This window comes from Oryctolagus cuniculus, chromosome 7 (genome assembly GCF_964237555.1).
Source record: "Oryctolagus cuniculus chromosome 7, mOryCun1.1, whole genome shotgun sequence".
NCBI classification, from domain to species: Eukaryota; Metazoa; Chordata; class Mammalia; order Lagomorpha; family Leporidae; genus Oryctolagus; species Oryctolagus cuniculus.
This window is the reverse complement of record NC_091438.1, coordinates 58,358,948-58,375,624: the sequence shown is the minus strand read 5'-3', so window position 1 is coordinate 58,375,624 and position 16,677 is coordinate 58,358,948. Positions and strand designations below refer to the sequence as shown.

Here is a 16,677-nt window from a genome sequence, read left to right as displayed (position 1 = left end):
GTGGATGAGGGAGATCAGGTAAGTGCGTTCCTTTCATTCTACCCTGATGAGGAGGGAGTGGCCCTTGTCTGGAACATTCCTTGAGACTGCAGGTGACCACAGGAGGCTTGGGGCATAGCGATGCTCTGTCCCCAACTCCCACAAAGAGTCCACCAGATGTCCAAGTGCACCTCTCCGAGCCATGGTGGGAAGACATGGGAAAGACTAAGGCTAGGAAGGGTCTCTTCCCATTGGTGAAGAGGGTCTCAGGGTCTGGATTCACTGCCGTCCACACGTTGTCTCTCCCTCCCCAAAAGGAACTGATCCACATTGCCATCCATAGAGTCCTCGCCCACCACCATTTGCCCACCAGCCATGGCCCCCTGTGGTTATGCAACACTACTCCTTGCCATGCCAGCCTCTCACCTAGTCCCCACTCCACCCTGGGGACATTCCTCCAGAGCCGGACCACCTTGTCCCTTCCCCCACAGCTCTCTGAACCACACTGTGTCTACATTTCGCCACGCCCTGCATGGATGCAAGGCACAATGGCACAGAGAATTATATTTGGCTTTGGGAAACAGAGTTAACGTTTTAAAGGTGGTAGTGAAATGACTCTACACTCCCCAAATGTGTGCCATCTGTGGGAAGGCATGCAGAGACACAGAAACACACGCAACAGCAATGGGAAATAGTCTGGGGCTGGCACGCTCCTCTCACTCATCCTAAAGGGATCACACAGAACAAATCCCAACTGGGAATTACTGGGATCCTCTGGAATCCAGTTGGCCTGAGTCTGGGTTTAAATAAATAAGACAGAGGTGAGTCTTGGCATTTCCTCCTCTGTTACACAAAAACTTGTAACAGGATTTGAGCTTCATCTCACCCTGTAACCCTGCTTCACGGTCCCCGACTCCCAGTTTTCAGGGTTTCCAGATCTCTGCCTCCTCTGGCTCCTGAGCTGCCACTGGACTTTTCCACCTTGATGCCTCTGAAGCCAGACAGGCTTACACAGAAGCTATCTCCTTGCAAAAAGCTGTTCTTCATTTTTGGCTCACAGCATCCCTAACCCCAGGCCCGTCACCTTGATCAGTCTTTTCACTGTTCCAGCCACAGAGCTTTCAAGTAAGGGAACGGTCACTCTTACTGCCTCCGTGAGGGCCCAGACTCCCTCAGGGCCCCTTCCCACTGGCCTGCTGGACCCCAACACTCACTTGCCACCTAGTTTTTCCTTATCCCCTGAAACCTTCCCCAGAGCAAGGTTCAGGTTGTGTTTTGCCCCACCGCCTACAAAACAAAGTCCGTACTCCTTTGGTCCACAAATGGATCCTGGCCTAACATGCCAGCCCAGGATCCCATGCATGCATCCCGGCCTCCAATGCAGGGCCAAGGACTGGCTCAATGACAGCCCGTGGGGTGTATGCCTCTGGACCATTCCTCCTCCTGCTAGGACTATGCTCCCCTTTAACCCTTCCTGGCGGGGTCTCCTTTCGAGGCATGCCTCTTCCTCTCCTCACTGTGAGACCGTCTCCTCCCTGTGGGCAGCCTCTCTGCTCTAGCCCCTGCCACCCTCTGTCCAGGATTACAAATGCTCCATCCACAGTGTATCAGCAACAATGGCTAACAACTGCAGAACACTTACTCTGCCAGGCATGCCGCCGTCCACCACAGATATCTCATTTAATCCTCACAGCAGCCCTAGAAAGAAGAGTGCATTGTGTGCCCCATTTCGTGGATAAGGAAAAGTAAGGTGACATGTAGCCATCTGAATACTCCAAAGCAGCAGAGCAAGGCTTCTGCCTCAGGCAGCTTCCTGAGGACTGACTGTATGTCAGGCCCGGTGCTGCAGGCTCCGTGGAGCATCCCAGCGGACCCGACATGCAGTCCTGTGGCTACACACCACTGGCGGTCTGGCTTTGCAGCATGAGGCATTGTAATGATGGTGTTGTAAGAGATGCAAACCCAGGCAGTCTCACTGAGGATTCAAGAATGCAACCAGCCACTCCCTGGCTTGTCCCCATCCTAGACTAAGCTCTTTAAGAGCAAAGGCCATGGGGCCGGTGTTGTGGCGTAGCGGGATAAGCCACATATGGGTGCTATTCAAGTCCCCGCTGCTCCACTTCTGATCCAGCTCCCTGCTAACGCGCCTGGGAAAGCAGCGGAGGACGACCCAAGTGCTTGGGCTTCTGCACCCATGTTGGAGCCTGGAAATTGATCCTGGCTTCTGGCTTTGGCCTAAGCCACCCTTGGCTGTTGCAGCCACTTAGGGAGTGAAGCAGCAGATGGAAGTTATATACGTCTCTCTCTTTCTGTAACTCTGCCTTTCAAATAAATAAAATAAATCGTTAAAAATGACCAAAAAAAGAGCAAAGGCCATGAGGCCTCAACTTCTGTCTCATGACCTCCAAGGTAGCACAAGGTATTTCATCAGGGGGTGCTCTGACCGGGAACCCCAGCTTAATGGTACTATTTGAATCCCATGAACTTTAATCCGTGCTATGGTCATGTATTTCGGGGGCTGTCAAGGGTGAACCTTCTCACTCCGAAAAGACAGTAACCTCTGAAGACGAGTCTGAATCAGAAGACTCCCATCCGAGTGTCTGCTCTGACTCTGTATCCTCAGGTGTTCCCGGGGAGTTGATCTCTGCCTGAGTATCCTCCATTTGCGGCAGGAAATGCTCTACAGGTCCCTCTGATCTGATGAGGGAAGGTTGATTTAGATGCCACAGAGACAGCAGAAATGACAGTGACATTTCCCGTAAGTGTCGCCACTCAGAGAATAGAAAAACACAGACCTGATCAACTTCTTGATTCCGGGAACCAAGGGGACTGGGGAAAGAATGGAGTCCATGGTGCGTGTAACATGTCTTGCATGTTATCTTTAAGAAATTTACCCAGCCGGTGCAGTGGCTTACTTGGCTAATCTTCCGCCTGCGGTGCCCGCACCCCAGGTTCTAGTCCCGATCGGGGCGCCGGGTACTAGTCCCGGTTGCTCCTCTTCCAGTCCAGCTCTCTGCTGTGGCCTGGGAGGGCAGTGGATGATGGCCCAAGTGCTTGGGCCCTGCACCTGCATGGGAGACCGGGAGGAAGTACCCAGCACCTGGCTTCAGATCAGTGCAGCACCGGCTGTAGCAGCCATTAGGGGAGTGAACCAACAGAAGGAAGACCTTTCTGTCTGTCTCTCTCTCTCACTGTCTAACTCTGCCTGGCGGAAAAATAAATTTACCCTTATAGCTAATTATGCCTCTTTAGGACCAGGAGATGTTATAGTGCCTCAGCACACACTCAGCTTGAATTTTCACGGGGCAAGGGAAATCGGGAAAGCAAGCTCCCAATTTGAACATCTGTCACCAATGATTGCAATTCGGGTGTAGTTAATGTTTAGTAAGCACTGACAATACTCTGGGCACTGTCCTAGGTACCTTTTACGCACATTTAATGTACTTCCGTAAGAACCCTATGATGCAGGCATTCCTGCACACAGGTTACAGGTAAGGAGAGGGAGACTCGGAGAGCTTCCTTCCAAGTGGCTACCTCCATTGGGATTCAGCAGCTGATGATTTTCAAAGAGACCACCGATTGGCTCCCTGCCAAATGGCTCTTCTGATCTATGTATAGCCAAGTACTGATGTTCCGGACAAAACAGAGCAGGCTGCAGAGACTCCCCTTCCCGCCTTCCCCAGGCAGCCAGGAGCAAGGGCTCAGGAGGCCTTGCATTCCAGTTTCCAATCGATCCTGAACTTGTGAAAGCAAATCATTGTCACCCTCTGGGCCTTGGGCCATCAACTGTAAAATGAGGGAACTGGACAAGAAAGTGGCAAGGAATCTTCTGGTTCAAATGATCCCTGATTCTGCTGGATCCAAGACATCAAGGCTATAGCTCCGGTCTCATGGAGCCCTTGTCATGACAGTTGCCTATGCAAGGTGGGCAGTATCTGGGCTGGTTGTTGTGCGGATATAGTCAGCCTGCACCTCTTCTCAGCAAAGGGAATTCTGGGCATTGCGGAACTGGGAATGTTACCTGCACCACTTGGAACCCAGGGCAATCCAAGGCCTTGTCCAAACCACAGAACCCTACCCTTCTGGGGAGTTGAGGGGGCCAGGCTCCCAGATGCTGGGCCCTGGACCTCTGCCTTTACAACCCTGCGGTGTCCGGGAATGGGGCCCAGAGTCACACATCTTGAAGGTGTCAAGTGGCAAAGAGCAAAAGACTGCTGACTCAACAGGCACCCTGTGCCCCAACCGGAGGATGCCCTTCCCAGGCCATTCTCGGGGGCTGCTCCACCCTGAGTCCCGTCTCAATGCCATGACCTACCCCTGCCAAGCTGGGCCCCAGCCTCTCCTCTCCACCAATCTCCTTCTCTCCAAGGGCCCTGAGTGTTTAACACACGACTGACATAGGGATACTTGAGAACACAAGGAGAAGGCAAAAGAAATCTCTTCTTTATCGTCAAGTTCTCTGGTCTCAAGGCCAAAGCTTTGCCTCATGCATTAATCCAGCACAATCTCTTTTTTTAATTTTTTTATTTTTTGACAGGCAGAGTGGACAGTGAGAGAGAGAGAGAGAGAGAGAGAGAGAGAGAAAGGTCTTCCTTTACCGTTGGTTCACCCTCCAATGGCCGCTGCGGCTGGCGCGCTGCAGCTGGCGCACCGCGCTGATCCGAGGCCTGGAGCCAGGTGCTTCTCCTGGTCTCCCATGGGGTGCAGGGCCCAAGCACTTGGGCCATCCTCCACTGCACTCCCTGGCCACAGCAGAGAGCTGGCCTGGAAGAGGGGCAACCGAGACAGAATCCGGCGCCCCAATCGGGACTAGAACCTGGTGTGCCGGCGCCGCATGGCAGAGGATTAGCCAAGTGAGCCACGGTGCCAGCTAGCACAATCTCTCTAAAGAGGGCCAAGCAGGCACCAGGCTGTCTCCAGAGGCTCAGAACCTGTCCCCCTTGGAAAAGGTTCCCAAAGCAGGGCAACTGCCCCATCAAGATTCTGTGTGTATGTGTGCATGTGAGAGAAAGAGAGCACCTGGAGTTTGAATGGGATACCATGCCCAAGGCCACACTGGCCGTGCCCACCACACAACCACACAGGCCTGACCTGGTTCAAGTAGGGCTTCTCCATGGCTCCTGTCACAGCACTCGGCCCTGACAGGCACCGACACCTCCCGGAGCCGGCCTGACTGTGAATTCCTGCAACAGGCACAACAGTGCGGCCCCATTTCCAGCCAATGGCACTGCACATGCCTCAGATGCCAAGGTTTTACTAGGACGTGGACGCCTTACAAATGAAAAATCAGAAGCTATTTTTGTTTTTGGCAGAAGAGTTTGACAGTGGGAAAGAGGAGGGGGGAGGGAAGCCGAGGAAGAGACATCCCAAACAGGTGAGCTCCGAAATGACAGAGGCAAACAGTACTGCAAGTGGGAAGTCCATCTTGCTCTGCTGCAGCGAGTCAACTATTAAAGAGCTTCTGTTTGGGGAGCAGAGGACCAAAAAGTGATCAGACAGCCCGTCCTGGGGTCGGACACCTACCCTGAGCACGGACGCGAGGCAGGAAAAGTGTCACACGCAGCAAAAGTGTCACGTCACCAAGGTCTGCCCTTCAATGACCTCAGGGGAGAGCATCTGGAAACAGACTCCCCACAATCTCACATTGCACGGCGTCCCTTATCCCAGAAAGGGGCTGGTCTGGGGGCAGCAGAGGCTTCCCATGGCCCTGGGGGTTTCTTCTGTGTCCACAGGATTTGGGTAGCAGGCATAACATTGACATCATGAAGCAAGTTGTGGATCGGTGGGTCACAGGCCCGGGACACACACACACACACACACACACTTTCCCAAACTCCTTTCCTACAGCTGGGTACATGCTGCTAACCTTCTGCTGAGGGTCCCTTGAGTATTGCATCTTGTTGCGTTCAAACAGTGACAAGGAAAAAGAGAAACATTGACTCCCCTCCCAGCGCCAGGATGTCCACATGGGGAGATGTACACACGCTTTGCGTGGAATTCACGCACGCCCAGCAGCCTTTCTATAGACATCAAACATCCAGGCTCCCTTGAAGTAACGGTCAAGAAGGCATGAATTAAACCATCACGTACATTCATGCAAAACACGGCCGCGCAAGCTGGGGCTTAGCAACATCACGTTGTGCCTAGGGCCCCGAGAAAGTTCACCTCGTGCTCTCTTAGGAAAGACGCAGCGCCCTCCCTCTGCTCTAAGATCCTGGGGTCTGCAACCTCAGCCTGTTGCTGCCTTATCATCAGGGGCTGCCCGGGAGAAAGAGCACCGTGGACTTGTCTCCAACGTCCACACTAAGCAAGCGCAGGAATTTAGTTGATTCCAGGTAACTTCTCTGTCCAAACCTTTCTGTCCGCCGCCCCAAGTGTAAGCACCTCGCAAAGTTGTCTTTGAAACCCCCTCCCCAGGGCCGAAGCGGCCTCCGGGGTCCCTTGGAGACCTGCCCCAGAACTGGCCGGCGTGCACGCGGCGTCGGGGAGGACCGCAGGCGCCGGCCCCAGCCTCTGGGAGGCACACGGCCAAGCTCGCCGGGCTGGAGAACTTTGCGAAGCGCCCCAAACCGCCCCCGGCTTCCTTCCACTCAGCCATTGCTCTCCTTCTCCTCTCCGGAACAGCGGGGCTGGAGCAAGCCGCCGCCGCCACCTGCAGCAGAGCCCAGGGCACCGCCGCGGGCACCCCGAGGCCAGGTCGGCCAATGGAAAGAGGACAGGGGTTCACACCCCCACCCCCAAACCTCTCAGAGCCCCTCCGCCGCCTGGAGGTGGCTTCTCAGCCGGAGCGAACCGACACCCCCGGGCCGGCTGCCTGCGCCCCACGGCCCCGGCCCCACCCCCAATCCTTCCGGCGACCCAGCGCCCACCCACCCGGGCGCGGGAGTGGGAGGGTGCCGCGTGGGCAGCTGGAGCAACAGGCGTGGGAGACGCGCTCCTCGCACTTGCTGGCTCCAGAGAGCTCGGTCGCGTCCTTCTTACCTTCGGCGAAGCCAGCCCCAGGCCCCGCGCCCCGCGCGCGCGAGGGAGCTGCGGCCGCGAGCTGGGGGCCGCGGAGGCGCCGAGCGCCCAGGCGCGCGGGGAAGCGCCCAGCAGCCGCCGCTCGCAGAGCTCCTCCTCGCCGGCGAAGTCTTGCTCGCGCCCTCCCTCGCTCGATCGGTTCGTGCGTCCGTCCGTCCGTGGGGCCCTCCCTCCCGCGCCGCCGCCGCCGCCGCCGCCGCCGCTCCAGCCCCGCTTGGCAGCGCGTCCCCTCCCCGCTTCGCCACTCCGCTCGCGGGCTCGCGGGCTCGCGGGCTCCCTCGCTCGCTCCCTGCAGCCGCCGCCACCACCGGCGCCGCGCGGAGCGGAGCCCGGCCGGCCGAGGGCTGCTTTTCCCCAGGCCCCTCTCCAGAGGAGGCGGTGGGGGCGCGGCGCGGGCGGGGCGGAGAGCGGAGTCCGGCGGAGGCGGCGAGGCTGCGCCCTCGGCTCCCTCCGATCCCCGCCGGCCGAGCGGCCCCAGGCCCCGCCGGAGAGCGCCGAGCCGCCTGGCCGCGGAGGAAGCGAGGAGGAGGACCCGGAGCCTGGCCGCGGGAGGGTGCCTGGGGCGAGGGCGTGCGAGGGGGAGTGACTGGGCGCGGGTGTGTGTGTGTGTGTGTGTGTGTGTGTGTGTGTGTGTGTAGAGGGGCACGCGCGTGAGCGGGGGCCGGGGGGGGGGGCGGGGAGACGAGGCCGAGCCCGGCGCGTCTCCCCGGCGAGTGGAGGAATCCTAGGGTGTGCCTGGAGGTGGCGGAGTGTGCCGACGCGGGTGTGAGCGCGTGTGCCGGAGAGGGTGGGCACGGGGGTGAGCGTGGCAAGGTGAGCTCGGCTGGGGGCTGGGCGAGCAGCGGGGAGTGCGGCGTGCGCGTGAGTTCGGGGGCGTGTGTGGCTGGGGACCCGGGGAGTGGTGGCAGGGAGCGCTGGCGAGTGTGCTCATAGGTTGTGTGTGCATCTAGCTGGGTGTCTTTCGCATCCGCTGTCCACGCGGCAGCAGCACCTGCTGGAGGCCAAGACGGGCCACCTGGCTCGGTGGACCTTGCCACCGCGCAAGGTTCCCGGCTTACCCTGGGCTCTCAACTGCCAGTGCCAAGGCTGCGGAGGTCCAAGGAGGGGACACACAACCTTTTACCCCACGTAAGAGCCGCGCTCCCCTCCCAGGGCACCACCGGGATGTCGGGACTCGCCCTCCTATCCCGCCACGTGTACCCAGTGCCCAGAACCAAGAGTCTGGACCTGGGAGCGTAAGCCGTCACACCGGAACCGACCCCTTTCTCCCTGGAGTAGGTCCTGCCCCTCGGACCCTCCCTGATGTTCAGAAATCCCTAGTGCCTGGTGCTTCGACCCGGGATAGGGAGAGGGAGGTGGACCTGTGCCCACAGGTGCGGCTCTCCGGCCAAGACTCCCACCCTCAGCTCGGCGGCGCGTGGAGGGCGCAGTCCCGGTCCAGACTCTGGCTCCGGCTTTTCCAATGTCTCAGCCCGGCGCTCTGGAGGCAAGGCAGCAGCGTGCCTCAGCAGGAACCGGACGCTTGGCTTGAGCGATCCCGGCTCTGGTTGTGGAGAGGTGTGTGCTGTGGAGGCAGAGAGCTGGGCAAGCCCAAGAGTGCGGTGCCGGCCCGGATGAACTGGCAAGGGTGCTTCTAGCTTCTAGGGATCCAGAGGCACTTCTGGCATGCGAGAACTCCTAGCCCCGTTTCCTGCGCAAGCCTGGTGATCTGAGCCCTTGAGGACCCCTGGCAGCTTGGAGCCCCTCATCCATCTGCTCTCTTGTTCTCCCCAGAGTCCCCTTGAGCCCATCAGTCTGAAAGGTGCACAATTGGCCTTTCAGGAGGTGGGCGTGGGCCCCATTAGCATTTGCCAGGAGTCCCAGAGCTGTGTGGGATTTGCATACTGATTTGCATACAGTAATAATGATTAACAACACTGCCACTCCCTGGCAGACAGGGGAAGAATTCAGGGAAGGCCCTGGCGCTTCTCCCACCGTCCTCCTCCTTCCCCTCTGGGCAAGGGCTGATTTTCACACAGTTGCTAGTCTCAGCAGACCCGACCCCTGGGAGAAGGCACCTGGGACTCTGGGTGGGCAGGTGGCAGGAGGGCCCTATTCTTGTGCCCTCTACTCCACATCAAACTTGAGAGTTTTAAAACGTTTTATTTCTGCCGGGGTTTTAACTATACATTCCCACCATTGCTCTGAGTCTTGGCAGGTAGCTCAAGGGCTGGGTCTGTCTCACTGGAGCCATCTTCTCTCCCCTGGAGGGGTCAACTAATAGGACCACTGTGGCCTCTTGGGCCGCAGATGCCCTGTTTGAAGCCAGGACACCCATTCAGACCTCACCCCCCCCCCCATTTCTCCCTGCCCCATCCCCCCAGGATCTTGTCCCGTAGTTTCATTGAAGTCCCTAGATGGCTCCCTCCTTTGGGTCTGGAAGATCCAAAGGAAAATATGAAACCCCTGGCTTCTGGTCTATACCATCACAGCTTTGGTTTCTCAGTCCTCCCCTTCTGCCAGGTGACCCAGCAAATAGCAGTCAATGATGGGGAGAGGGAAGGCCCTTCCTGGGGCAGCTGGAGGAGCCTCTGCCCAGGAGTTGCCCCCCACCCCGTTCCCCATCCGCTGCCCATCCCATCTTTCCAGCACCGCCTGTCCGCACCACCTTCCCCCACCTCTGTCTGTGGCCCAGCCCTGGCCGGGATTTTGCTTGCTTTTCCCCCATGACACGGCCGCTTTTCCTTTAACTCTCAGCTTCTATTTAAAAAGCTAATTTGGGAGCTTGTCGATGCTCCCAATTCAGACATTTTAAATAGGAACTGAAAGTCAGGAGCTGCCAGGGCACTGGATTTCCTCCCCTTGCCACCAGCACAGCTGAAGCCTTCGCTCGGTGGCTCCGCTGGCCCTGGCCTTGTGTGCCTGTGTGCGTGAGCGCCCGCGCGCTCCGAGTGTATTTCAGGCTATCTTTTCTATTTAAAGACAGTGCTCCTATGGATGACTGTTCTCTGTGTGTGTGTGTGTGTGCGCGTGTGTCCGCTCCAAGCTGTGCACATGAGGATTCTTCTCCAGTCCCGTGGCTCTGGCCACTATTTGCAGAGCTTGTCCCCGTGCTGACTGTGAGGGGAAGAGGCAGCCTCGCTCCAAGCCGGCTGCCTCTTTGCTGAAATGCCAGCTGCCGTGACTGCACGGCTATTTCCTACGGTGGCTCCATTCAGGCTTGCTCCAGGAAGCTGCACCTCGCCGTGTCCTTATGGATGGCTCCCACCCTCACTATGTGTGGCTATCCTATTTTGGTGAAATGTCCCATGCTGGGCTGGGAGTTTGGGAGGCGGGGCTGCACTCTGAGGGTGACAGGCCTTCTGTTTCAGGATGCTGGGTACCTTGGGGGTAAACAGCACAGATTTTGAGGTCAGACTGCCTAGGTCAGAAACTGCCTCTGCTGTTAACAAGCTGTGTGATCTTGGGGAAGTTGCTTAACATCTCTGGGCCATGATTTCCCCATCTCTTAAAGGGCAATCACTAGCACTATCCACCATCTGGGTTGTTATGAACATTAAATGAGCTGTCATAGATCTAGCACTTACAAGAGTGCTTAGACCCTGGGGAGTTTCATGTAATTATTGGTGGTGACCATTCAAGGTAGGAATGGTACAGGCAGGAGGTGCAAAGAGAGATGCCTGGGGAGGGAGGTAGAACTTGTGGGTTGCACACACACATGCACATGCACACATTCGTTCAAGTAGCAGCAAAAGTGCCAGGCATAGCTCACAATGAGTCAAGTTCCCCTGGAGGAGGTAGCTGATTCCATAAGCCCCAGAAGAAGGAGATTTCTGGTGAAGGCACAGAGGAGGGCGCTGGGCCATGTCTGCAGCCCATGGGAAATGTCCCTGGGGCCAGTTTTATGCTGGAAGAGTAAGTCCCCCCCTCCCCACCGGACCCTCACTGTCCATATGGTCCCAACCACCCGGATTTCCTAACCACACAAGGCAAGGCTCTCTGAACGTGGAGTCACAGTGAGGCACTCAGGAAGGGCGGCCCCGAGTCTCCTCCAGGGTTCAGGATCCTCTCCCTTTGATCCTGCCATTGCTGCCCCAGCCCTTATTCCTGCAGCTGGGCACATGCGCATTTACTCAGCAGAGTTCATTGCACCTTACTCTGTGACCATGATGGAAAAGAGGACAAAGAGGACGGGAACCCAGGAGACCACCAATAGGAGGAGGAGCCTGAAGGACTGAAACCAGGAAGGCTGCCCAGGGGGTCCAGAGCAGCACGGTAATCCTTCAACTACCTCAGCCTTACTGAAGGAGCCGTCCTTGGCTGGGCTCCCTGCTAGACCTTCCATAAGCTTGCACTGTAGATACGCCCATCTTACAGATGAGAAAACAGAGGGTACTGGTGGAGAAGGAGGCTCCAGAGGCTGCACAGCTGGATTTGAGTTCTCCCTCTGAGCTCGCAGCCCATCCCAGGATGCTGGTTCTTCCCAGTTTCCAGAGCAGAGTGGAGGGGCTGCCCCTGAGGTTCACTATGGACCTGGCTGTGTTGGTCTTCGAAGGGCTGGGTGTGGAGTGGGGGGCTTAGTGTGTCCAGGTTGGGGTTGCACCCTCTGGGTTTTCTTCTGGGCAAAGTCTGCCTGAGGAATTCCAAAGCTTGGTGGTGACTCAGCGCTCCCTAGTTTTCCAAGGTGAAGTAGGCCGTGGTGTCATTGGTGCTGAGGACCATTGCCTCAGTCCTGGAAGGTCAAGGGCAAGTTTGCTGGGTGTTGTTCACGTTGCCCAGCTTGGGCAGACCAGGATGTGCCATCCAAGGCTGGTGGCCCTGACAGTTGAGCCTAGGCAGATTCTGGGCTAGGCATGCCCTGGGGGGGTGGGAAAAGCCAGGGAAGGAAGAAGAGGGACCGGAAGGAAGAAAAAGTCCATGGAAGATGGAACTCAAAGATACTTGTTTTGGTGCAAAAAAAAAAAAAAAAAAAAAAAAAAAAAAATTCTGAATAGTTTTTTTTTTCATAATATGCATTTTCCATGAACTTTTGGAAGATCTTCCTATGCATAGATTTCAAAATTTTTTTGCACCCAAATAAACCTGTCTTGGAGTTCCACTTTCCAAGAAACTATTTGAAGTGCCCCTCAAAGCCTCATGCACAGTGACTGTTCTCCCCTTCTGTGGCTCCTTTGGCCTGCGTGCCAGTGTTTCCCAGGGTCATGTTGCTGGCCTCCGTGCTTCTCCTTCTGCCCTTTTCCCTGGAGAGTTCATGGTGTCAGGTCTTCCTGTTTGCTCCTTGACGCCTCACCACCCACGGCATCTGCCCTGGTACCCAGGCGTCTCCACGCTTCAGCTCACCACCCTCCTGCCGTCCATCTTCTGAAAGTGACTGCTTCCTCTGAAGCACCCCGTTCTGGTCATGCCTCCCTCACTTCCCTTCCACCTCCTCACCCACGCCTTTCTTCCTGGCACACGGACATTTTCTGTTACCTGGCAAGACCTCACCCTCGCCCCTCTTCATGCCTTTGTACCTGCTGAACCTCCTTCCAGAAATGCTCTCCACGACTTCCTGCTTCCCTCTGTCTTCCTCGTGGACTTCCACTCAGCGCCAGACCTTAAACAGCCGGCACCAGGGTCCCTTACGAAGCACTAGTCAAGTCTTCCCCGCACCCCGAGAAGAGCTAACCGCCCCCTACCTTTGTCTTCCACAGGGCTCCCTTGGCTGTGTGCATGGGGGGAATCCCTCGCTGGCCCCTGTTTAAGACGAGGACCCCATCTGAGTCCTTTCTGCATCCTGGCTCAGTGCTGGGCACAGTGCAGATGTTCAGTCCGTTTGCATTATGAATTTATTTTAACCTTCGTGCACACGACTCCTAGGTCGTGTGTGACTGAGAATAGGTGGTAGATCCGCCAGCTGGTCAGTCTGCGGGTGCTATCTGATTGATCTTGAGCGCTAGCGTGAGGACGGAGGGAAAGGACAGAGGTGTTTGATTTTTGCCTGAGCCCAGATGAAAAGAGCCCCGGAGCCCCTTGCCCCAGTGGGAGGGGAGGAGAGGCTTTTCGGATCTACAAAGTGAGCTTCAGTCGATGCTGCCTGCAGGGACCTGGCCAGTGCTCTTCTCTTGAACCAGACTGGTTTTCAGGGAACTCTTTTTCTCTCCTTCCTGGCGGGATGTCAATCACGTCTCCAGAATATCACCTCCTTGGGAACAGCCAGGACACAGTCAGCTGGAAACGTCCCTGGTTGCTGGTACTGTGACTGTGCTCATCACCCAAACTGGCATGGGAGCCAGCCACACTGCCCTGAGCCAAAATCCTGGCAGGAGCCGGCAACGCCAAAGGCTTGGGGGCAGGAGGGCTTGAAGCCTAAAATTGTGCAGAAATCACAAGAGCAAATCTGGGGACTGTGGAGGCTCAGGGACAAGAACATGGGTTCTGAATAGACCTGACTTCAAATCTTGGCTCTGTCATTTACCAGTTCTGTGATGTCGGGGAAGCTGCCTTACTTTCTCTAATGCTCAGTTCCCTCTCCTAGAAATTGGGTTATAAAAATGGCATCAACTCATAGGATTCAGGAGGATGCCGTTAGATACGGCATATGACAGGTTGCACATACAATAATAAAAACTGTTGGCAGTGAGAATATTGTAGCTGAGTCTACATGTGTCCCAAACTCACTCTTTCAAATCTTAAACTTTAAGCAGCGCTGGTTTGTGAAGAAGTTTAGACAGGCCAGCTGAGTTCTTGCCATGAGATGTTCACATTGGGAATGTGTGAAGTCAGAGAACTCTGCCTTGAGACTCTTTTTCCATTGGCTTCTCACCTCTCCTGTGGCACCCCGTTTCTGCAGCCTTGAGCTTCAGGAGCCCACTTCTCCCCATTTCCTCCTCATCAGCAAGAAGCCAGCAGATCATTTAGACTCATGTGTAAGTGACTACCTCGAGCAGAGACACAGCATTCACCTTTTAAATGACAGGGTGGCTAGGATTTGAGGCGTCCATCAGAGTAATGGAGAAAGGATCCCCATTACTTAAGGATTAAGGGTCCCCAGAGGCTCTCCCCACCGATGTGATTATAAGCAAAATGGCGAGCTGCTTCTGAATTCTGCAGCTGGAAAAATCAAGCCACCGGCTTTTGCAAAAGGATTATAATGAGGGGGGGATTTGTGCACCCATGTTATATGCCAACCTCCGCTTGAGACACAGATGCAGCTCCCAAGCGCCAAGGCCCCTGCCTGCACTGCACATCTATGGTACTCAAGTGTATTTTTAAATTCAGAGCTCGAGGCTCAGGTTGGGTGGTTGGTTTTGTTTTGTTTTGTTTTGTTTTGCCTCACCAGGTTTGTGGGAGACCCAACTGCAAAAACCATTTAGTGTTCTGGTGAGTCAACAAGTAAACAAAGCCGATCTGGCTGCCGTCCTCCTGCTGCAAGGTCACAAGAGGTTTCTGGACCTCTCCACAAAATCCTCGTTAGAGATGAGTCCTCGTGGCTCTTAGAAAAGCCTTTATTGTGGAAAATTTCAAACATAGACAGAAGATGAGAGAATTATATAATATACCCCCATGAACTCTCACGTAGCTTTCATCGTTACCAATTCATGGCCAATCGTGGTTCTTCTATACCCTACTCACCCTGCCCATAACTTTGAGGCAAATTCCACCCAGCCCGTAATTTCACCTGTATTATGTCAGTAATTGCGCCCTATGGTAGCCAACAAAAGCCATCTCTGCAGGGGAGAAGTCCTTCTCCACTGCTCCTGGGAGGCTGAAAATGCTTATCTAGTCCGTGCATCTGTGTTCCTGAGCAGTCCCTGGGTTAGGCAAGCTCAAGGGCTCACTGAATTCTACCCAGTCTGTCCTGATCCTCGGGAAGAGGGGGGCATGCAGCTAAGGCCCAGCAGGGGTGCCTGGTGTGCGAGTGCTTAGGTGGCAACCGGGCTGCTGTCCCACAGCTGTGATGTGGCCCCCACTGAGAGGCAAGACTTGTAGTCATGAATCTCAACGGGACTGCTCACTCTTCAAATGCGCTACTGCATTTAGCGTTCACCAAGTCTTATTTTATTCCCATTTTACAGATAAGAAAACCAAGACCTTGGGTCCCACAGCTAGTAGGTACCTGTGATGAGAGATTGGACGCTAATCACACTCAGGGCCTCGTTTCCATGGACACACCTCGATCACATTTCTCAGGCTCCTTGGGACCAAGGCCTGGATCCCTGGATGACTTTGTGGAGCAGAGATCCTTCTGAACTTTCGTGCAACTGTGCAATGAGCAAAAACTAAACTTTTTAATGTTAAGCTGTTGAAATTTGGGTGACATATTAAAGTATAAACCTACCCTGCCCAATACCAAGGATTTAAACCTTGAGCTTGACTGTGACAACGTTCAAAATCTTCTCTAGCACCACACAGCCTCCAGGCACAATAAAGAAGAGTTGTGTGTAGAATCTCCTACATACTCAGCATTCACTAGAACTGTCTCCAAGGACCTCACAGGTTATACTTGTGCTAATATGATAGCCACTAGCCACGCAGGGCTGTTTAAATGCTAAATTACTTTGAATTAATTTTTAAACTTCAATGTCTTAATTGCAGTGGTCACATTTCAAGTGCTCAGTAGCCACACGTAGCTCTCAGCCACCACCTTGGACGATGCAGATGGAGAACACTGCCACCATCAGAAAGCTCTACTGGACTCCAGGTCTTAGCCCGGTGTTCACAGATCCCCACAGAAAAGCTGGATGCTGCTTGCGAGGAGACGGGGCATGGTCTAGCCAGCACGCAGGTTGCCACAGGCGTAAAGGCCTCTCCTTTGACCCAAACCCTAGGTCTTTGCTCCTGCCATCCCTAGATAGTCCTCTGGCTATAATCTTGTGGCTTTCCTGCACTCACTGGTAACATGCTTTGGCTATGACTTCCTCAATCACAATGACTGTGCCTCCTGAGGGCAGAGCCAGCCTCTCCTCCCTACCTTAGCACCTGTGCAGGTGCTGAGCGTCAGACACCAAGACGCGGCAAAGGACCCAGGGCTGTGCTCCCTGGCCTGGGCTTGGAAGTAGGCAGAGAAACATTTCTCCAGAAAAGAAAATGTAATGAAGTCTGTGACCACTCCGATCCATTCTCCATGCAGCAGGCAGAGCCATTTTTCAAAACACGAGCCCAACCCTATCACCTCCTGGTTGAAACCCTGCAAGTCCCGGTAGGCCTGGGTGTTGAGTAAACACACCTCCACATGTCTTGTCTCGTGTGGATACTTGCTGGCTTCTGCTTTGCCACTTTCTGCTCCTGGGCCTTGCACTTGATGTTCCTGCCATATTGAAAGAGCTGCAGCTCTCGCATCTCTGGGTTTCCTTTTACCCCCGAGAGTTGGCTCAGGCTGTTCCTTCACAGGAACTCTATCCTCTTGCCCACTCTGTTTAGCTAACACCTACATGTAGGGCTCAGCTTGGAAACACGTCTTCCCCACCCCCACTCCCTTACCCGCTAGAGACTTTGCCACGCTTCCCAGGGAACAGCAGATGGCTTCAGTGCAGGAAGCAAAAGCAGAGACTATCTTTTTGGGGGTTTGTCTCAAGAACCTGACCCTCCTGAATTCCTCCACTTCATGCCTGTTGGTCCCTCTCTCCCCTGCACACACTCACGTTTTTCCACCTACTTAATTTCTCCGCATGGCCACCAGGGAGGCAAGTGGAGCCCTGCAAGGCTCTCACAAACTGG

The 16,677-nt window shown here is 55.3% G+C and overlaps 1 protein-coding gene across 3 annotated transcripts in view; it reads right to left on the bottom strand.

The window, feature by feature from the left end:
* KCND3 (potassium voltage-gated channel subfamily D member 3) overlaps window positions 1-7,126 on the bottom strand; it is a 233,720-nt gene extending 226,594 nt beyond the window's left edge. The window contains exon 1 of one of the 3 annotated variants that reach the window (XM_070076670.1): window positions 6,961-7,126. The gene's annotated coding sequence lies outside the window, so the exon portion shown is untranslated. The remainder of the gene's footprint in view (window positions 1-6,960) is intronic. The other 2 variants (XM_070076668.1, XM_070076669.1) reach the window with 2 other exon arrangements.
* Between the last annotated feature and the right edge of the window lie 9,551 nt (window positions 7,127-16,677).